The 22,458-nt window shown below is 45.6% G+C and overlaps 2 long non-coding RNA genes across 3 annotated transcripts in view; one reads left to right on the forward strand and one right to left on the reverse strand.

The window, feature by feature from the left end:
- Positions 1 to 6,492, reverse strand: part of LOC148000909 (uncharacterized) — a 94,205-nt gene extending 87,713 nt beyond the window's left edge. Inside the window, exon 1 of the long non-coding RNA XR_015638733.1 lies at positions 6,423 to 6,492. This is a non-coding gene — a long non-coding RNA (uncharacterized LOC148000909). The remainder of the gene's footprint in view (positions 1 to 6,422) is intronic.
- On the forward strand, positions 775 to 9,908 carry LOC134482091 (uncharacterized). 2 transcript variants are annotated; one of them, XR_015638721.1, is made up of 2 exons: positions 775 to 952; positions 8,728 to 9,908. It is a non-coding gene; the product is annotated as an uncharacterized LOC134482091 (long non-coding RNA). The 2 variants fall into 2 exon arrangements; XR_015638722.1 differs by having other exon boundaries at positions 9,657 to 9,908.
- The last annotated feature ends 12,550 nt before the right edge of the window (positions 9,909 to 22,458 follow it).

A 22,458-nucleotide genomic window follows, 5' to 3' on the forward strand; every position in this document is an offset into this window, starting at 1 on the left:
GACCCTTACCCTGGGTGATGAATGATAGAGAGAGAGCTGTCGGTCTTCCTTACCTTCCTATCTCTGAGTTGCACTCAGAGCCCTGGTTTCTCACCACAAGCGAGAACAGGAGGGCGGGCCCCTTTCAGGTTCCCGTGGATTGCCTGCATACTACTCTATGTTTAGAAGTTGCTCTGTAACTGCTCCATTAATGGACAGTTTGTCCTCAGTCAGAGGCCTAGCCTGCCTCTAACTAGCCCTGTGACCTTGGCTACTTCACCTTGGTAATCTTACTTTAAGGAAAGGAGAGGACACGGAGCAAGCCAAAACCTTACAGTCTTCTATCCCGCTTTCATGGTTCTGAAATGTTATGTACCAAACTGTTTTGGTGGGTTGTTTTGTGAAACAAATAAAAGTAATGTTAAAGATGTTGATGTTGTTGTTGGAATAACTATGGTAAAGTCTTAATGGTGTGTGAAGGTATAACTCCTCCTTATCAGTTCAAGCATTATCATCAAGATAACCAAACCTGATTGTTTCGAGCTATGGGAGGATGCTGCTCTTGATTGATTTGGGGGAATCCAACTCATCAGGAGACAGGGGGTTGGCATCAATCAAAATCCCAAGCCAGGGAGTGGGAAAACTAAATAAGAAACATTGACGCACACACGTGCAACAAACACGCCTTCTGCCTTGTGTGGGCAGACAGAGTAGCTTCTGAGGGACAGAGATGCACATGTACTGAAACACTTTGCATTGTGACTTCAGGCTTCCACCTAACAGGGTTCTAGAAGCCTCCATCTGCCCCCATTTTGAGCTCCACATCCACCTTTGGTTCACTCACTGCGTTCTGCAGCCTTAAAGCCAAGTTTGGGGAAGGAAGAAGACTGAACTTGAACTGGGAACCCCAAGAAAGGATACAGTCCCCCTCAGCAGCAACCATGAGGAAGTTACCCTTTGCCCAGTTGGAGAGGTGAGAGAACAGCAAGCAGGCTCAAGGGGGGGCGCAGCTCTCCAGAGTCAGTACATGTCTCCAAAGGAGAAACAATAGGGACAGACCAGAATACACATTGCAGGTGTTGTTGTTGTTGTTTGTTTGTTTGTTTGTTTTGTTTTGTTTTGTTTTACCCAGAATGCAGTGCAATGTCTTTGTAGCCTGCTTTAGATCTAAAAGCCAAGATGGAGCTCAATACACCTAACGGTAGCCACTTTCAAGCTCTAAATGGCTCTTCCTCTTCTAGCAGGCTGTGAGTAAAGAGGTGGAGCAATGCTAAGCCAAGGAAACAGTTACGGGTGTCTGTTGAGGGGCTCACGGCCAGGTACTGGGTTTAAGAGCTCAATATGTATTGACTTTTTAATATGCAAGGCAACTCTCTGTTGTAGAAACTTTCTTCTGGATTAGGAAACTGAAGCACAAAATAAATAACTCATTCGAGACCTCAGGCTGTACAGTGGGGCCAGGATCTCTACCCAAGATAAAGGATTCAACAATACACACCTTAGCTACATGATCAAATGACTCCCAGCCTGCAGCCAAGGCATCTAACACATCAAATATTTACACACAGATCACTGGGCGTACGCCCTTGAGCAGGCTGACATAGTAAAGATTAGTCAGTCACAATAGCTCCCACCTTATACGATTTATACGATTTTCCTTCCTTCTTTTCCCTCTAACTTTTCCGTCTTTATGAGACAATTTAACTGTGGCCCAAGCTAACCTGGAACCATGAAGCCCAGGCTAGCCTAGAATCTGCAATCCTCCTGCCTCAATCTTGAACCACCACACTTGGCTCCCCTTTTAGTTTTAGGAATAACAGAAATGCAGAGGAAAATAGGGAGAACATTGATATAGGATCATGGATCAGTTCTGGAATGAGATGGGATGATTTCTGACTGAGGAAAACTTTTATCCTTTCCATGACTGATGTTTGGGGGGTCTTAATAAACAGGAGCCAGGCAGGCCTGAGATGTGGGGTACAATTCTGTTAGCTCTGTAATTTGTGAGTCTTAGACATCTGAGTCTTATCTAACGCTCGCAGCTCCAGAAAAGCTCGGGTTCTTCCTTGAAAATGCAGGGGTGCTCCCTTTCTGAAGAGCTGCTAAAAATAGGCATGCCCTAGCTCGCCCAGCCCGGTTTCTTCTGAGCAAATCTGCTAGTGTGGGACCTAAACATCTGACGTTCGCTCAGTTCCCTGGGTGATGGGCAGATGTAGCCAGGATTAAAACATGATGTCTGACACCAACGCTGTCATTGTTTTCTTCTAACGGATCTGGGCATCTATATTGTTCAATCACTGGGTCAGGAGAGAGACCATTTCACATGGTCTTTGGGGGGTAGTTTGTGTCCAGAACGCAGATGCATTGGAAGTTAAATGCTTAGGTGTGTGTGCACCCACACGTATATGACTCTGAGGGAGATGTCCGTGTTAAGCACCGTGCCATTCTGGGCTGGCAGATGCTGGCACAGGGGATCTTTCAGTTTCTGCTCAGCTGTTTTCTGGACCTGAAAACACTGTGCTTTTCATTCTCTCAAACCTGACAGAAGGAAGTTAACTGTAATCCCTAAGATGTTCTAATTTGATTTTAGTCTGTGGTGGAGACTGTGTAAGAGCATTGTTCGGAGCAGAGCTGAGGGCTGAAAGCACCTCTCAGTGCGAGCTGTGAAAGAGCTGGAGAGGAGGCGGGAACAAAGTGTTTGCTTTAAAAATACATGGCCTGAGAATGTTCTGTCTCTGAATTAGGACAGGTCCGTGGTTCTCTTAGAAACGGGGGGTGTAGCAGACAGAGGACAATATTAGCACAATGAGTCAGGAGCGTAGGCAACAGCACAGGGATGCTACAAGTATGCAAATATCAGCAACACTTCTAACCCCAAACACTGCATAAGTGAGACCCAGTGTACACTAGGAAGAAAACAAACAAGGAATCATGGCAAAGGGAAACAGAGGGAATATAACCTTAGAACGATCAGGAAAGACCCAAATACAGGGCAACCTAAGCCTGAAACAAACAGAACCTCTAATTTATAGTATTTGCCAATCTTTCTGGTTTAAACCTTTCCTGGGTTTTACTTTAAATTTTGCATGCATGTGATACTGGGGCTTGGTCCATTATGGATCCTGGGCTTGCCAGGCAAACATTCTGTGATTAGGCTACATGCTCAGCCCTGGGTTTTTAAATCAAGAAAACACTCATTAGATTTTCTAAATCAGCAGGGAGGCACAGTGGCCAGGGTTGTGACAGTGACCATCTTACTGGTCAAGTTTAGGGGAAGAATCAGTGATTAATAATTCTATTTTAAGAAGAGAAGGAAAATGAAAGGCTCCAAACGCTACAGTCTGTGCACAGAAGCATCCTGCTGCTGTGTTCTTGTAGAAGAGGCCGCATCCTTATGTGTAAGAATGTAACTATAGAAACATTGCAAGTGTGACAAGGCTCAGACTTCTTTGGGCCAGTGGCCTTTATTTGGAACTACAAAACAAAACAAGGGCAAACCCAGCTCCCATTTCTTACTAAAATTATTTGAAGAGAAACCTAATTCGTAATTTTGTTTCACACTGCTGTTTGGTGACAAGGTGTTGCACAATCCACTGCTCAAAGCAAACACGGCGGTCTTTACCTAGTCCATGTCAGTTCACTAACAGTTCCTGCAGGAACAGGGAGGGCGGTCTTCTAAAGTTTCTAAGTTTAATCTCTCCTAAGTGTAACTGCGACAGTGGTCGATGCTCTGTCACAGCAGTGAAGACCGTTCACTCACTCGCTCTTTAAATGTGTACAGTGCACTGTCACAGTCCCAGCCTTGCCATCCTAGAGATATGACAGAGAACAAGACAGGAGCAGCCACTCCATACGTTCACTTAAAATCAGGAGAGTGAGAGGCTGGCAAACCAGTGGTTACCAGTCATAGCATCATAGGTTAACCAATGGTTACCAGTCCTAGCATCATAGGTTAACCAATGGTTACCAGTCCTAGCATCATAGGTTAACCAATGGTTACCAGTCCTAGCATCATAGGTTCCACACCTGGACCCAAAGTTCTGTGCTCTGAAAATGGACTCAAGCACAACTTCTGAGCCCAGGCATGCTTCTCAAAAGTTTCAGAATTCCCGAACATTTAATATTTGAAAATTTTGGATTAGGGTTGTCCCCCATTGGCTTCCTGTTGCCGTGACAAAACCCTAGCACCAAAAACAACTCAGAGAGGAAAGGGTTTATCTGCTTTACAGTTCCATATCATCAACACACACACACACACACACACACACACATAGAGTCACTCACACACACAGAATCACTCACAGACACACACACTCACTCACACACATATACTTAGAGACACACACACTCACTCACACACACTCACTCACACACACACAGTCACTCACAGACACATACACTCACACACACACTCAGAGACACACACTCACTCACACACACACTCACACACACTCACACACATAGACACACACAGACACACACACTCACACACACAGACACACTCACACACACAGAGTCACTCACAGACACACACACTCACACACACACTCAGAGACACACACTCACTCACACACACACTCACTCACACACATAGACACACACAGACACACACTCACTCACACACACAGACACACTCACACACACAGAGTCACTCACAGACACACACTCAGACACACACACATTCACACACACACTCAGACACACACACTCAGACACACAGACACACACTCAGACACACACACACTCACACACACTCACTCACACACACTCAGACACACACACTCACTCACACACAGATACACACTCAGACACACACACTCAGACACACACAGACACACACAGACACATACTCACACAAACAGACACACACACTCAGTCACACACATACACTCACTCACACACACTCAGACACACACACTCACACACACAGACACACACTCAGATACACACATATACACACATACACTCAGACACACACACACACACACACACACACACACACACCTCACTGAAGGAAGCCAGGGCAAGAACTCCGGACACGAACTGAAGCAGAGACTGTAGATGGATGCTGCTTACTGGTTCACTCTCCATATCTCCCTCAGCCTGCTTTATTACACCACCTAGGACGCAGAGGAAGCACCATCTCCAGTGGTTGGGCCCTCTCACACTAATCATTAACAATAAAAAATTCTCTACAGACTTGCTTACAGTCAATCCAATAGTGATAATATTGAAGCTTCTTCCTAGACGACTCAAGCTTGTTTTACATTGACAAAAAAACTAACCATCACAGCCATGCTCAACTGTGCCGATATCAGCAACACTTATAACTCCAAACACTGCATACGTGATACCCAGCCTAGACTAGGAAGAAAACAGAAGTGGGATCAGGACAAGCCCCAAATACAGGTCAATCTAAGCTGGGACGATGAGGAATCAGTTAAGCCAGACACCGGAGAAGGGAGTATGGGGCTTCAGAGCCTTGGAGTTCAGGGAACAGCTCCTTTCTAGGATGTAATGCAAGAAAGAGTTTGTTGTGTTGGGATCTAAAAATAAGGCCGATAAGTGTATGAAGTCAGAAAGTAGATAAATGGTTGTCTTGGCAAGTGAGGGGAATCGCTAATGGGCACAGGATGGGGGAGTGATAAAACGTTCTAAAACAGGTTACGATGATGGTCAAAGCACTCTCTGAACTCTAAACGTCATCAAGGTATATACTTTAAATGCATGCTCAGTATGACATGTGAATGATAACTCAATAAGGTTGTTCTCAAAGCACCGTCATTTATGGAACCTGGTGAGTGTCAGAAGCCAGAGAATGGATGAAGCTGGAATCCTCAGGCAGTCCTAGGGCTCCTGGGACCAAAGCTGGATTTGAGGAGCCACCCCGATCACACAGCACTGAACGGATTTGGGGTGAGAAAGCGAAAGAAGGAGAGATACTAACTGGAAGGTATTGCGACAGTCCAGGTAGGCTGTGATGACCATGTGGTAGGACAGGTGTGGAGAAGGACAGTGCCAGCTTATTTCCCTCAGTCGTGACAAAAGTCCCTCACCATCAAAGCAACTTCCTGGCGAAAGGGTTTATTGTTACAGCTCCAAGTTACAGCCCATCCTGGCAGGGAAGCCAAGGCAGCCAGGGCTTGATGGAGTCCATCTCATCCTTCTCCTGATGGATTTGTTGACGCCCACGAACCCCAGCAGCTCTTGCTATAAGAGGGATAAATAGGTGACTACACTTTTCCCCTGTCCTCGTGAACCCATGGCTTGCCCATCACCTACATTGCCATCCCACCAGCTGAAGTATGGCGGGCTAACTTCTCCTGCAGTAACTACCGTATTTCTCTCCTGAGCTACTCAACCCCTGCACTTGGAAAAGTTTTCCTAGCTGCAGGTACACAATAGCTGTGGCCATGTAGTGACCGCAGGGGCAAGGAACTCACAGCACATCCCAGTCGTGCAGGCAGCTCCCAGCCTCGACATCTTGCTGTCTCCTCAGCTGTCCATTTGGGTGCCAGAGTCTTGCCTCATGTCCCTGGCCACACCTCCATTTCTCATCTGTCTCTCGATATAGTGGGGAACATTGAGATACTGGTTTTTAGAGCCAGACTTTGGAAGCAGAAAGAAGACTCCTTGCTTTATTGACCAAGACTCTTATCTGAACTTCAGTGTCACAAAGAACTTCCCAAAAGAAAGATGGGCATAAATATAATTAGCACAGGGTGCAAAGCCGGACATCTTTCATTGTTTATTCAGTAAATGTTCATCGTCATCTGCCCTAGGTGATCAGGCTATGATGAAATGCACGGAGCTCTCCCAATGGACACTATATGCTTTCCCCTAGCTCTGAAGAGCGTGTGATACGGGGTGGTGACATGGCTCAGTGAGTAATCGTGCTTGCCACACAAGCCTGACTATCTGAATTCCATCTCTAGAACCCACACAAAAGTGGACGGAGAGAACCTATCGCAGAAAGTCGTCCTCTGACCTCCACATGCTCTCTGGCAATCACAAACACAGATGGCGCATGCACAGCAATCAGGAAACAAAAATTGTGAATAGCTGGAAAATGTGATACAGCACACACATGGAGATGCACACAGATCCTAAATGCACGTGATGTGTGTGTGCATGTATAGCAACATACACACCACCCAGGCAAATTCCCAAAGCCACAATCAGCGCCATGCCCATTTCACACCTGCCTATACAGTGAGAGTAAGCCCTCTCCTCACTTCTTTCCCTCAGACTAGTTTGGCCTCTTCAATTCCTATAAACGAAATTATTTGTACCCTTGTGAGTTGCTTTTTTTTGTAGGTAGCCTCTTTTACAAACAAGTAAATAGTTAAATAAATAAATAAATAAATAAATAAATAAATAAATAAATAAATAAATTTTGTGAGGAAGCTTTTCATACTGCTGCACCTGCTGCTGTTGGCTTTTTCTTTTAACCATTATATAATTTATTTTTGTAGCATTGGAGACTGAAACCAGGGCCTTCCACGTGAGCTACCGCCACCCAAACAATTCGTCGTCTGATATTTCACTAAATGAACACATATTACTTGTCCATCCATTTCACTTTTGACTAATAGTGAATTGTTTCTAATTTAAGCTTTCGAAAATGAAATTCGATGTGAACATTTTTATGCGCCCACGCCTCCGATAATATTTAAGCGAGGCTTGCCTGGCAGCGTGGAAGCTTTGATAACCTTGGGACACACTGACATATGGCTTTCCAGAGCGGCTGTAACAATTTACATATCCATCGGAAACATATCCAGATTCCATTTGCCAGCCGAAACATGTTGCCGTGGCGTGTTAAAGGCTATGTACAAGTAAAACCTGGAGGGAACGGATTAACTCTAAACAACGAGTTTATATATGTATCTCTCTCTATCTTTTCAAACCATTTCATAGTCTACATACTCAGAAGTAATTTGACTACCATTTAAAAGGGAAAAAAAAATCTTTATTGAGTGTTTGCGCTGTACCCAGCGCCCCATCAGGGGGCAGGGAGGGGGAGGCGGAAGAGTAAGCCAGTAGGTAAGCAGGCTGTCAATCAACAGGAAAGCACCTCCTCCGGAAGTGCAGCCTCATTCGCCCACCATAAGTGATTGTGCTTATTACAGCCTCTGTTAGTCACAGTTAAACCTAATCTTAATGGATACAGAATTGTTTTGATTTAGAAGAGTTTTCTTGACAAATTGAAATTTACAAACCAATTACCAGGTGATTACCATCGCACGTGACGGGAGCTGCTACGTTCACTCTTAACAACTGCGTTTTAAATCATGAGACTAACTTCATACTTCGAAACTGCATGAAGATATTACCGCGAAGACTGATAAATTCTCTTTGAAAGTTTTGCCCTCCCCCGTCTCTTTTCCACTACGGCTTCCGATATACACACTGTGAAATGTGGGCATCATTTCATCGATCTTGGGGAGACGTTTCTAAGCATCCTTGAATCCCCATACAACACACACACACACACACACACACACACACACACACACACACACACACACTTTCGTTGAAAACATATGATCCTAGTAGGCATGCTCTCCTGCAACTTGGTGGTGGTGATGATGATGATGGTGATGGTGATGATGATGATGGTGATTTTTTATTCCGTAGTACGAATTCTGTCTGGGCTGGGGTATATTTTTCAGACAACTTGAAGCATTTGGTAAGCATGAATAAACTAAACCCCTTTAACCACTTGTCCCTGTCCTCTCCCTCCAGTGAATCTCACCACACAGCCAAGACTGGTTTCTAACTCATAACCCTCCAGCCTCAACTCCCCACATGCTGGGATTGCAAGCCTGTGCCACACACCTATGTCAGTCGTCCCCAGATACATCCTCAGGTTGTTTCCAGTTCTCATAAATGGTGCTTTGAACAAGGCCTCTGTGGTCAGATCATTTTACCATACGGACTTCCAGAAGTGAGTCTGCAGGCACTGGACTTTCTGAAGAGGACTTCTGTCGTTTTTTAATGGTTGGAAGCTCCATAGCCACTCTTTATTTCACCTCCACAGAGCAGATACAAGATCGCAGAACTACATGGACAGACGGAGCCAGTGGAAAGACTCGGTGCCCATTCAGCCTTAAAAGGCTGGACAGGACACGCTCTGTGAAGAGAGATACCCCGAGAGTCCTGGAAAGGACAGAGCCTGTGGCCACATCTGACTTTGTGTCCACTTGAGGAGAACCCTCCACCACTCCAGCTGTCTCCTTCAGCCATCGAGTGTTCTTTGTGGCTGATTTCTTACTAGGCTGGATTCAGGAAATTACCCCAGAGACAATTATGCACTCCTGCCACTTGTTTTGCAATTCATATATCATAATCTGATTTTAAACAAACAAAGGAAACAGGGTCTGGCTATGCAGCCCCACCATGCTGGGCATATTATATCTGGTGTTAACAGGGCGAGCATTGTGAATGATCAGTTTAAGAGTGCCTCATGACTCTGGAGTCGGTGCATACCGTCACATTAGCTCATGATTTCCCAAGAACATCCAAAGAAACCTCCCAGGCCTGTTAATAGAGCAGGAGACTGCATCTATTAAGGCCTATCTTGGGAAGGAGCCAGAGCTCCCTAAGCAAACAAGCCCTGCTTCCTCTTCATTTGCAGCTGACCGTTCCCTTGCCTTTCCCATCTATTTCTCCAGACCCTGGAATAGGTTACCTCCTCCTCAGCGTATGGTTGCTCAGCAGAAAACAGTGAGTTATTAACCAGGCTCGCGGCCCTCAAACTCTGGACCAGAAGTTCTCGACCTTTCTCTGATCCATGGCTTCATTTGGCAGCTTTTGGAAACCCGTAGACCTCTTCTCGGAATAACATTTTGAAATACTTGTCATAAATATGTGGTATCACAGATGAACCAATATCCAAATAGAGTTATTAAAATATTAAAAATGAATGTGTGGTGTGATACATATGCTTTCTTGTCCACATTAAATAAAAACATTTAGCAGAAGATCTAATAGTTAGCATCATTTTGAAGAAGTAATAAGGGGGAATAGTATTTTAAGATGCTTGCAATGATCAGGGCCTAATATGAGCTGTGATTTCTATATGTCTGTGATTTCCATAGGTCTGTGATTTCTATATGTCTGTCTATGATTTCCATAGCAGGTAAGCCCAGGCTGTTACCACACTCCTGTGCTCTGCTGCCCATCCCCATAAAGGAAGCTCAGAATTTGAGTTTGAAGAGAAAAATATGCTTTCTCCCCTGTTTTTTTTTTTTTTTTTTTTAGTTCTTTTTTCCGGAGCTGGGGATCGAACCCAGGGCCTTGCGCTTCCTAGGCAAGCGCTCTACCTCTGAGCTAAATCCCCAACCCCCTTTCCCCTGTTTTTTAAAGACCTTGGTCTATACTTTAAGAACCCCTGAATGAAGACCAAGAGAGCCAGGCTTTGTAGCGCCTGGGAGGTGGAGGCAGCTGGATGGAGACCAAGGCCAGCTTGGGCTATGGGCGATCCTGCCTTAAATCAGTGACAATCAGAAGAGCAAACCCAAGGATCCTTAGATGTCTCAGGAGCAACGCGAGAAGCAATCAGAGAGTAAGACAATGTCTGCAAACACTGAACCAAAGTTATTTTCAACCTAGGATTTTACGATTATACATTGCGCAACCGGTAAACTATGATTTACTGCACGGCTGACTTGGGAATAGTTTTTACATAGTCATAGCCTTTTGTGCACACAGCCCCGAATGCTGAACAAAACTTAATGCAACAGTTTGGTGACCATAACGTCAGGAAACAAATATTATCTTATCATTTATATTAACATAACACCAATAGAAAGCATTCTAGGCATTTGCTTGCACAGTCCCTTCTCCGTCTGCTGGATCTCCCACCCTGCTGTTCCATGAGCAGCCTTAATTCATAGTGCATGAATTATCCATTCCCCACATTCAGAGAAGTACTCCCTCTTCCTCTGCACCCCTCCTGAGCCCTCTCCTCTCTACACTGCTGTTCTGTCCATTTGGTTGTGCCCGTGTAGACCTCACCCCTTCCCTCAGACCTCTGGACTGTTGTGGCAGTGATGGTTTCAACACGGCAATATGTTCACAGCGTCCATACGCTTGGAGTCTTCTATGACATCCAAATAGATCTCGGCCTTCCTGATGTGGCACCGGAGACCTTCTGAGGTCTGGCTCTACCTCATTAACGCCTCTGTCACGGAGTTTCCTTGAGAGCATTCCAGGACCCAAGCAAAGGAAAAACTCCATTTCTCCAGTTCAGGAAGCCTAACCCACTCCACTCTGTTCCCCAAGTCAGTACCCACTGAACTTGACTTGCATAGCAAGACTATTATATATGTAGTATACAATAATATATATATTCTGTCCCCCTAGATGATTCTAGAAACTATGACCAATACACCAACAGTGACTTACAGCCTTCATCTGCAGCAGCTCAGGTAAAAACTTACAAACACACACGTAAATTACTTTTTAAAAGCACCTGCTCACACACACAGCTGTTCATCCTCACCCACTGCCTTGTTTTGCAACCAGCCACTCAGCAGGACTGATTTACCCATGAAGTTACTAATGCTGCAGAACTTTACCCACATGGTGTGTAGTGGGGATTGGTAGCGACAGCAGTTTTCCAGAATTCTTCCAAATGCAGAAACGATTTTGACCTTTTTCCTTTATCCAGTTCTGTGGTTAGAAGACTCCATGGACCAGGAGAGATGCTAAGGAACTTTTATGATGGCCCTGGGGGCTCGTCCGGCATCATCACTGCGCATGTCCTGTATCACCCATGCCCCTGGCCACTGGACTCTGGTTTGGTCGTCAACTCTAAGTGAAGCAGCAGAGCAGGAATCACCAGCTCTGAGAGCATTCGGCGCTCTTGTTAGGAAGACCTTCGTTATGACAGACTTGAGAATCGCTGCCAGGTACAAGACAAATGTGATGGCACCAGAGTCATCCATCACATAAGAGTGAGAGAGTGACCTTTGCCATCCATTAGGACAAGACGGTAACCTTGGCGGTAGCTCCTTTGGAACGGTGTATCCATCCATGTCTGCCCTTTCAGATGGAATCATGGCATCCCTAGAAGCCATTTGGCTGGAGCGTCTGCTCCTATACGGATGATATTTTATACCATGCAGTCTCTCATTCCAAAGCCCATCGCTTCGTGCTGACCAGAGTCGTCATCTGTGAAACAGAAGAAAGTCTCCCACCAGAACTGACTATCTTTAGTGTGGTCTCCCCCTTTTTTTTTCTGGGTTCTTTTGTTTTTTACTTTTTATTTTTGGAAACACAAAGCAATCATCTCTTTGACTAATTAGTATTCCAAAAGCAAGCTCGGGAACAGGGCGAGGAATCCAGAAAGTCTTTAATTTGTAGGAATGTTTTGGTGTTGATGTAGCCAAGGCAGTTTAAACATATACTCGATCAGAAGCAAGAGACGAGTGGGAAGCGGCTACGTGGGCTCAAGAACTAATGGGCGGTGAAGAAAAGGCTGATCATAAAGAAAGATGGGGGGAGACAAGGAGGACTCGGGGGTAAGTGAGCATTTGCAGATGGCTGGGACCAAGGTACATTATGTGCACCTATGGACACATCACGAACTATTTAAAAAATGTTTGTCTTTGAAATTCTTATCCTACCCCCACTTTGTGTGCGTGCGTGCGTTCGTGCGTGCGTGCCTGTGTGTGTGTATGTATGTGTGTGCCTGTGTGTATGTATGTATGTGTGTGCACGTGTGTATGTGTGTATATGTGTGTGTGCACATGTGTGTGCCTGTGTGTGTATGTTGTATGTATGTATGTGTGTGCACGTGTGTGTATATGTGTGTGTGCACATGTGTGTGTGCATGTGTGTGTGCGCGTGTGTGTGTGCCTGTGTGTGTATGTATGTATGTATGTATGTGCACGTGTGTGTGTATGTGTGTGCACATGTGTGTGTATGTGTGTGTGCACGTGTCTGTGTGTGTGCGCGCGCGCGCGTGCAGAGACACACACGTGTGCAGATACCCATAAATACCAGAGGCCAGAAGTGCTGAGTCCCCCTGGAGCTGGAGCCACAGCTGCTTGTGATCCACAGCTGCTGGGAACTGAACTCCAGTTCCCTGTAGGAGCAGCGCACGCTCTTAGCCACCTCTCCCACCCTGAAACCCATATCTTATCATTAATATATACGAGTTAAAAAGAATCCTGGTGAGCAGACCTGGAAGCACCTAGTCTCTGCACCTGGTGTTCGGGGCTAAGGCCATGGTCTTGGCAAGAGTGGTCCCAGTGGACCCTGTCAACTGAGGCTCCTGTATCTCCCTCCATCTTCACAGTCGTTTACTTCCTCCTGCCAATATCTCTGAATTCCTCACTCCACCCAAAGAGCTGCTCGCCCTGGAGACAAAGCTAGGCCAGGAGGAAGCTAATATCCCTACCGGCCTGAATACTCTGAGACAGGGAGACGTGCTGAGCCGTAGGCTGAAGCTCTGTGGGACAAAGCTACCGCTAGAAGTCTGTGCAGAGAGGAGGTCGAGGGGCACCAGGTCTCAGGAGCCAGAGCCAAGCACTAAGAGCTTTGCCCAGAGCCACCAAGCCAAAGGGCGAAGAGAGGATCTCAAGTCACTAACTCCAAAGCTCTGGGACAGAAAGTCTTCTGAGAACAGGCTCAGATCCTACAGAGCAAGGGCTTTAATGGAGGAAGCTACTCTCTAGCTTTACCTACCTGGCATGTACAAACACAGGACACCAGTCCAGAGCTAAGGCCCCCAGTGTGTGTGTGTGTGTGTGTGTGTGTGTGTGTGTGTGTGTGTGTGTGTTCTGCATTGCACATCCCCCTACAGTGGTGGGGACCACCATTCTTTCGTCATAGACGAGTGACCTCCAAAAGGCGGGTGTGTCAAAGGTTTGATCCCTGTGGTAGAGGATTGTAAGACTACTTTCTCCTCTCTCTTATTTCCTGATATAAGTAGGTTTTTTCCACCATGTGCTCTTTGCCATGATATCCTGCCCTCTTAAGAGGCCTAATGTAACAGGCCCACTTGATCTTAAATGGAGAACTCAAGAACCATGAGTTAAAATAACCCCCTCTCTCTTTCTAAGTTAACTGTCTCTGGTTTTTATTCTAGTGACACAAATCTAATGCACACAGCTCTATATTATCTCTAACCAAGATGTCTCTTTATTGTATCTAACTGACGTGACTGTATTTCTCTGTATCCCTAGCATCTTCAAGTTGTCTCTCTCTGCTGGATCTTCACAGCATCCTGTAAACCTACTCTGTTCCCTCCAACCTCAGGGGAAAAATAGTTTCCCAACAGAGAAGAAACGGGGGAGGGGAGCAGGAAGAGAGGAGCAGGCAGAAGAAGAGGAAGTCGTTTTCTAGGGCAGTGCTTCTGAACCTTCCTAACACTGTGACCCTTAAAGACTGTGGTGACCCTCAACAATAAAATTATTTTGTTGCTACCTCATAACTGCAATTTTGCTACTGTTACAAACAGTATGTATGTATCTGTGTTCTCCTATGACCTTAGACAACCCCTGTGGAAGGGTCATTTGATCCCCAAAAGGGTCAAGACCCACAGGTTGTGAAACACTGGTCTAGCCAGCCTTAGCAATTAGGACCAGAAGGTTCTAACACAACAGCAATCCTGGAAGGGAGAATTCTGAAGAATGAGAAAGGCTTGCCTATGTCAGACTCATGTTAGCATCTTTCATGGTTCATCGATTGTGAAGCAGTTCATACACCATCACTGTGAAAGATGCCCACAGATCAAGGAGTTAAGACAAATGATTCACATCTCATGTCCAGGTGAGTACCTCCTTCTTATTTCATTTATCATCGAACGTGTCTCACAGTTATTGATTTGGGGGATGTTATGCTGCATCTGTCTATGTAAATGTGCTGGGGTGCGGGCTACAAGAAGCTGGTTCTGTGGTAAATCTGGCATTCCTTTCACTCCTGGGATGTTACCGTGCTTTGTTTGTTTGTTGGAGTTCTGTCTTGTTTTAGTTTTTTACATGACTTGGCCTATGAGTGGCATGGCCTTTGATCTCAGTGTTTCTCATTTGCCAAAGAACACTTAGGTACAAGAAACAAAGAGTGAGGTCTAACAAGATGACTCCATAGTCACAAGTCAGGGCTGCTCTTCACACGAGCCAGAACTGGTTCTCAGCGCCCATGTCACACTCATAACCTCCAGTAGCCCTAGATCTAGGGAACCCAGTGCTCTCTACATACATACATACATACATACATACATACATACATACATACATACACACACACATACATACATACACACATACACACATACACACACATACATACATACACACATACATACACACATACATATATACATACATACACACATACATATATATACATACATATACACATACATACACACACATATATACATATATACATACACACACATACATACACATACATATACACACACATACATACACACATATATACATACACACATACATATATACATACCTACATACACATACATATATACATACATATACATACATTTATACATACACACATATGCACATACACAGAGACAGACAGGCATAAAGACAGGTATAAAGACAGACACAGGAGGGAGAGGGAGAGAATAAATTTTTTAAAAATTTGAAAAATGTTTGATTTCCTGTTGCTCTGGTTTCTGGGACACACTTGCTTCTAGAGGGGTAAATAAGTCAAGTAGGAGATTAAGTAGAGAGAACTGATTACTAAAGAACGAAGGCAATTAGCCAAACCAGCTCTCTGTCTGTCTGTCTGTCTGTCTGTCTGTCTGTCTGTCTGTCTTAGACACACACACACACACACACACACACACACACACACACACACCAAAAAACAGCACAAAAACCAAGGATAAACTATGAAACAAACACCAAATCCAGCTGAGGTGTTGTACAGAAGCTCTCCTTCCACTGCAAGTTACTTGGAAATTCAGAGTTTTAAAGGTTTTTGTTTTGTTTTGTTTTGTTTTGTTTTGTTTTTTGTCGTCCTAGTTTTTAATTCCCAAGGTTTCTTGACTTTAGTGTTAACATTTTACCATCTTGCACATGAAAGTGGAGGCCATCCACATGCCTTGATTAAGTTCCAAGATCAAATACTTGAAAAGTAAAGGTGACCTTACATGTGGGCGGGTCTTACCCCCCCCCCACAGTAAAGCTATGACCAGAGTGTGAAATACATGGGGCGGGTTGCTCTTCGCCCTTAACCCCATACTCAAGGTCAACAGCAGCAGAGTTTCGCAGCCCTCAGTTCTGTGGTCCGCACGTTGGTCTTCAGGTCACCAATGTAGCAGGTAACATCGTAGCCATCAGCGACTGCTCACCGCCGCTAAGCAGTCTGTCAAATCAGATCCATGCTCTCACTAGGAATGATGGTGCTCCCGGGGACAGAAACTGTGGCTAACCTTCAACATGCATAGCCCGGCCGGAACAATGGGCTGCTGGAACCTGGGAATGGCTGTGTGGAGAATGAGTCTGACAATGGGAGCCTTTGGTACTGAGAAGCAGCTGAGCCTTTGTGTTCGGGAACAGAAGGAGCTGGGGAACAGAGCCCCCAGACCATGTGTTTCTCGACCTCTGACCTCCCGACGGCGTGTGCTATCAGTCAAGCTCCGCGGCTCATAGTCTGTCCCGAGCAGCCTCTGGCTTCACGAAGCAGAGCAGAGGGTCCCTCCGAGGGGATCATGGGAAAATTCCACTTGATATCAGGTCGGGAGGACAGCGTTGGTTGTCCTTCGATTCACTGCGCTTCTTCTGCAGTTAGCACAAAAGCGAATCAGAGCAGGGTGAGCCACGCATGCTGGGGCCACAGCCTTTTCCATCCCGCTTTTCCCAGCAGTTAGATGGGAGCAAGCCGCAGGCCTCTCAGATGGATGACGCAATCTCCATTCCAAGTTTAGCCTTCTAAGGCCGCTGGATGGTTTGGCAAGAGAGTCCCAGCCAGTGCTGTTAGAGACTGTTTTGCTCCTAACAAGTCTGAAGTAGAACACCCGAGGAAAATTTCCTCTCTTCTTCTAATCTGTCTACAGATGAGGTTCTGTGTCTCTCTCTGTCTGATCCAGTGAACTTTCGAGAGCATTTCTTACTGTCCAGTCTCTGTTTTTGACTGAAGCCAGACATTTTGGCTTCAGTGTCTCCTGATGGCCCTCACCCACATGTATTTTTAAGGTTTCATTCCACTGCTGGTTACCGGTGCCACAAATAGGAAGCTGGGTTTTATTGCTGCTGTGCTGTTGTTATTGTTGTTGTTTTTCCCTGTTGTGAAAAAAAAATGTTTGCATGCCGATTTTCAGAAATAGGTATTCTAAAAAACTGTCCATGGAACATTCTAGAAGGGACCCGAAGAATGAGAAAGGCTCGTCTAAGTCAGATTCATGTTAGCATCTGGCCTGTATTTAAACGATCACATTAGAGGAGAAGCCCGTGGGAATTCAGCTTAATTAACTAAAATATTTGCTGCTGATGTAAAGATGAAAGGGAGACAGAAAATAAATTTATGTTAAAAATGCATTTAACATATTATTGCCTCCTCCCTTGGATGCGAGAGCAAGCAAAGCAAGGAGAGAGCATCCACATTCTCTATATATAATTTATCACATTCCTCATCCAGTCGTTGAAAACCCATTCAGTATTTATAGTCAGTGTGGTCAGTGTGCTTATTTATAACGTGACGTATTTTCTAATTGTGTTTAAAGACATTTGCTCACTTTAATATTTAAAGCCTGGTTACAAAAAAAAAACCAAAAACAAACAAACAAACAAAAAAAACCCCAAAGCCCTAGTCTTTGTATTTTGTGTTTGAAGATCTTCCAAACGTTATCAACAATAAACTTGGAAACAATCTTATAAACATGTTTTGATTCTTCCTGCATCCGGGAAGCTGTGTAAGAGGATCCAAGGTGCAAAGCCCGCCGCCAGACAAGGAGAAGAGAACGCTGCTTCCCCTGGCCGTGGCTCTCTGCCTCCGATGCCCTACCCTCTCTGTACCGGCTGCTTTTCTCATTGCTGAGACACGCCCGACTGACAGGGACTGAAGGAAAGACGGTTTATTTTGGCTCCTGTCAGACTGTCAGTTGTGGCAACAGAAACAAAGCGCAGGACAACTGCTCCCATCGAGTCTGCCACCCGGAAGCAGAGAGTGATGAGCGGGTGCTGGTATCCATGTCTCTTGATCAGTTCAAATCACTAGCCTGTGAGACACTATCACCCACTTCGGGCCACGTCTTCCTACCTCTGAGCTAGTTGTGGTCCAGTTCAGGATATAGCTGTCTAATCTATTCAACAGGCTTCATTCGTCTGTCCTGTTTCTATGCTACTCATTCAACTTAAATCTTTTCAGCCTTCCATAGGGAAAGCACACCACTCCATAAGGTCTACGGCAATGCTTCTCAACCTTCCTAATGCCTTGACCTTTTGATACGGTTCCTCATGCTGTGGTGACCCTCCCCAGCCATAAAATTACTTTCGTTGCTATTTCATAACTATAATGTTGCTACTGTTAAGAATCGTAATGTAAACATCTGATATGCCCGATGATACAGTTTTCACCAGATGGTCCTGGTGAAAATGTTGTTTGTTGTGACCTACAGGTTAAGAACCACTCATCCGGGGTCCCTCTATGGCACTGAACCTTAAAGTCATAGGATACATGATAGTAAGTGCAGAAAGGGGGATCTGAGGGCTGAGACACTCCCCATGGAAGACCTAATGTTGGCCGAGGGTGCATGGGTCTGAAAGGCTCTCTGGAGGAAGTAGACTGTGGATGAGCTCACATCCTGCTACATGTTCTAGTACCTCCTCCCTTTATAATGTTTTCATGTGATAGTGAGGGTCAAACCGAGGGCTTGGCACACCCTAAAACTTATCTACACCCCTAGTTGAGAAGGTCAGCCAATCAGATCAGCCACAGCCTGAGCAAAAAACATGAGCTACTCATCCAGGGGAGAGGGAGAGGCAGTGGAAATAAGAAAAGAAGGAAAAGTTAAAGGCGAAGGCCAGGAGGCTGGACACAGCTCAGAGAAGAAGACCAGAGGAGGTTACGAGGAGATGGAGAACTATGAGGGACTGGAGGGGAAGCTCAATGCTCAGTAGCAGTAAAGCTTTGAAACAAACACACTTTATAGGAAAACACCCAATCAACAAACCCAAGGCACCAATTTTCTCTAGCTGAGCTTGTAGCTCCATTGGCAGCGTGCTTGCCTGCATAGCTGGGAGTGTTGCTGCTTCGCTCTGATCCCACATTCTAGAGGCAGAAGCCAGAGGATCACACGTTCAAAGTCATCTCTAGCTGTATGGCAAGGCCAGCCTGGGCTATCAAAACTCTCCCTCAAAAATAAACAACCTATTAACAAACACAATAGAGCAGTAGTTTTCAACCCGTGGGTCACAACCCCCTTGGGAAAGAATTGAACTACCTACCCTTTCGCAGGGGTCACCTAAGACCAGTGGAAAACACAGATGTTGACTTTATGATTTATAACTAGCAAAACTACAGTTATGAAGTAGCAAAAAAAATAACTTTATGGTTGAGGGTCACCCCCACGTGAGTAACTAGTAAAGTCTGACAGTATTAGGAAGGTTGAGAAGCTTTACCATGGAGTGTGGTTACTGTTATGAAATATAATGTGGCAGCAGTGAGAGTAAAGGGGGCAGCCAGGCCAAGGTGCTCCCCTGAGGAATCACACCACGGGACAGACCTGATATAAGGGAAGTTTATTGTAGGGGAAGGAGAGGGAGCAGGGACCTAGAAAAGAGGTAGAGATGGAGGAAGGGGAGACGGAGAAGTCAGAGAGAGAAAGAGAGGCTGGCCCGGAATATGTGGGAGCTAAGAGAGAGGGGGGCAGGAGGATGCTGGCAGAACTGAGAGCACAGAGTAGGAGGGCCATTGTGCTACAAAAGCTGACTTAGTGAGAGTGGTAGCTATCTGCTCAGAATGATGAAGAAGGCTGTTTGGGACAGAGAATGCAGAACAGGGAGTCAGTCCTGGAGAAGGGAAGAGGGAAGCTATAAAAGAAGCCATCCCCAAGACACGACAGCAGACTGTCACACCAGCAGCGCCACAGCTGCCTCCCTTAAGGGTTCTTGGCTGAGGAAGCAGTAGAGCAAATAGTTTGGATATCACTCTCCCAGAGAGACTTCTGATAAATTAAAAGCCACCTTGGCAGGAGGCAGCGCTCTGAAAGCACACGGTATAACAAAAGGCTCTTTGTAGCATAAACAGGGGCTTCAGGTAGGAGCTTCTGAGTGAGCTCAGGGAGGGACAGAAGCGCTCTGACTGGCATCTCAATTGCTCTCCTCATCGTGCACAGAGCAAAGTACGGTACAAAGAGCATGGCTGTGGGGCTCTGTTGGCCCAGAATGGCGTGTCTGGGTCTTCGTTCTCCTCAGAGTGTGCACATTGTAGTCATAGAATGGAGACAGGAGTGCCAAGCTCGGGAGCCTGAGAGAACCGGCTGGCCTAACAATCTATGTATGTGCATGTGCATGTGCATGTGTATGTGAATGTGTGTGTGCATGTGTGTGTATGTGCATGTGCATGTGTATGTGCATGTGCATGTGCATGTGTATGTGTATGTGCATGTGTATGTGTATGTGTATGTGTGTGTGCATGTGCATGTGTATATGCATGTGTCTGTGTATGTGTATGTGTATATATGTTCATGTGCATATGTATATGCACCTGACTGAACACTTTGAAAATCTCTAATTTTGAAGTGTGGGAAAGAGATGTTTACCATATTCATGGAGTTCTGCGGAGACCTCCACCAGAGATTTAAATTTGAATGTTGAAAAGTCGTGAAAGCAGAGAAAGGAATCAACAGAGACAATTTCCGTGTAAATGTAGAAAAATGTGAAAAAATGCAGGGCCAATCTGGAGTTCCCTGGCACTTTTTTTTTTTTTTTTTTGGTCCAATCTTTGCCACTTTTGTCCCTGTAGCATGCTCCCCTGAATGTTAGAAAAGAAGTTGACAGAGAGGGCATCGTATGACAGAAGGCGGAAGCTGGCCCTCCTGAAATCAAGATGGTGGAATGTCTGGGCCTCCTTCCCCTAGCAGTCACATGCACACTGTCTAACCTGGGCTAGACTCAGAATTCTTAGAACGACAGCTTTGGTCTGTCAAGATGGCTCAGCAAGCAGGTAAAGGTGACTGCATCCAAGCCTGATGACCCGAGTTCAATTCCCCAGAATCCATATGGTAGAACGGGAGGGACCCTGTCCCCTCAAGTTGCCCCCTTGACCTCAGCACATGCCATGGAATTCTCCCCTCCACACACACATAAGGGATAATTAAATGTGAATGGCGGAGGGCTAATAGCACAGTGAGATCCCTTATACTGAGTTTCCTAAATTAGACACAAAACTAACAGTAGTTTTTAATCCCAGCACTGGGGAGGCTGAGGCAGACATCACAAATTCAAGACACTGTCTGAGTGGGGAGTGGGGGGGTAGGTGGGGGAACTAAGAGCAAGGAACTTGTAATACGTAGCTATTTTGTGTAAGTCTTGGTATGCTTCCCAGTCACAAGACTCATAACGTTGACATTCTTTGACTTTGCAAGGATGCTAGAAACTCTGTGTTGTTAAAGTACACAGTGTTCCAGCAAAAAATAGAGATGACCTACGCAGAGTGGTCACAAGGTCTTTCAACCTGCTCGTGCCTGGTCCAGCCTCTACAGCAGCCACTGAGAGCTGGGCCAGTAGCCCTGTGCTGCTGTCCCACTCAATGACACTTGCCCCCAGGAATTCCCCCAACTTCTCCTCTTGCATCTTCAAGCTCTCTCAGCAAGCTTCGCCAGCTTGCCAACTTGCTGCTCACAGCTTCTGTCATCTTAAAAATTTGTCTGAGGCAGAAAGAGCATAACGGTAAGAAGACCAGGAGGAATTCTGGGTAATAGTGTCTTTTGGAAAGACCAGAGAAGTTACACCCATGCTCCCTCATTATGGAGAGGACCCGTGCAAGACCACATGAGTCAAGAGGGGGAAGGATCACAAGGCTCCAGTCTGAGTGGAAAAGCCACAGCCAGTTGATGGTTATCAAAGGAGAGTCAGTTTTCTTCTGGATGGAGCACCTCAATAAGTTGCCCAGGCAGTTGGTCATACCCCTGTGAGCATATGGGCAACACCGAGTGGCCCCAGGAGGATGTATGTCACGACAATAGTTAGAGACAGAGAGAACATGGATTTGAGAGGGAGATGTGAGGGGGACATGGGATGGAACGGTGGCTGTGATGAAATACACGATACTAATGGACAAGATGCCTCCAAAGAACTTCTTTACTGTTCTTCCCACATCCCTGGAGTCTGCTTCTGCCTTTGGGACTTTGCATTTGCTCCTCTGCCTGGACCCGTTGGTCTCTAGTTTATGGTGTCTGGATCTCTCACTTCCTCGGGTATTCAGATGTAAACAGTTCAACAAAGTCTGTCCTACTTTCTTGCTCCATTTTCTCCTTCTCCTTAACATTTA

The sequence above is a fragment of the Rattus norvegicus genome, chromosome 15 (genome assembly GCF_021556685.1).
Source record: "Rattus norvegicus strain SHRSP/BbbUtx chromosome 15, alternate assembly SHRSP_T2T, whole genome shotgun sequence".
NCBI lineage: Eukaryota > Metazoa > Chordata > Mammalia > Rodentia > Muridae > Rattus > Rattus norvegicus.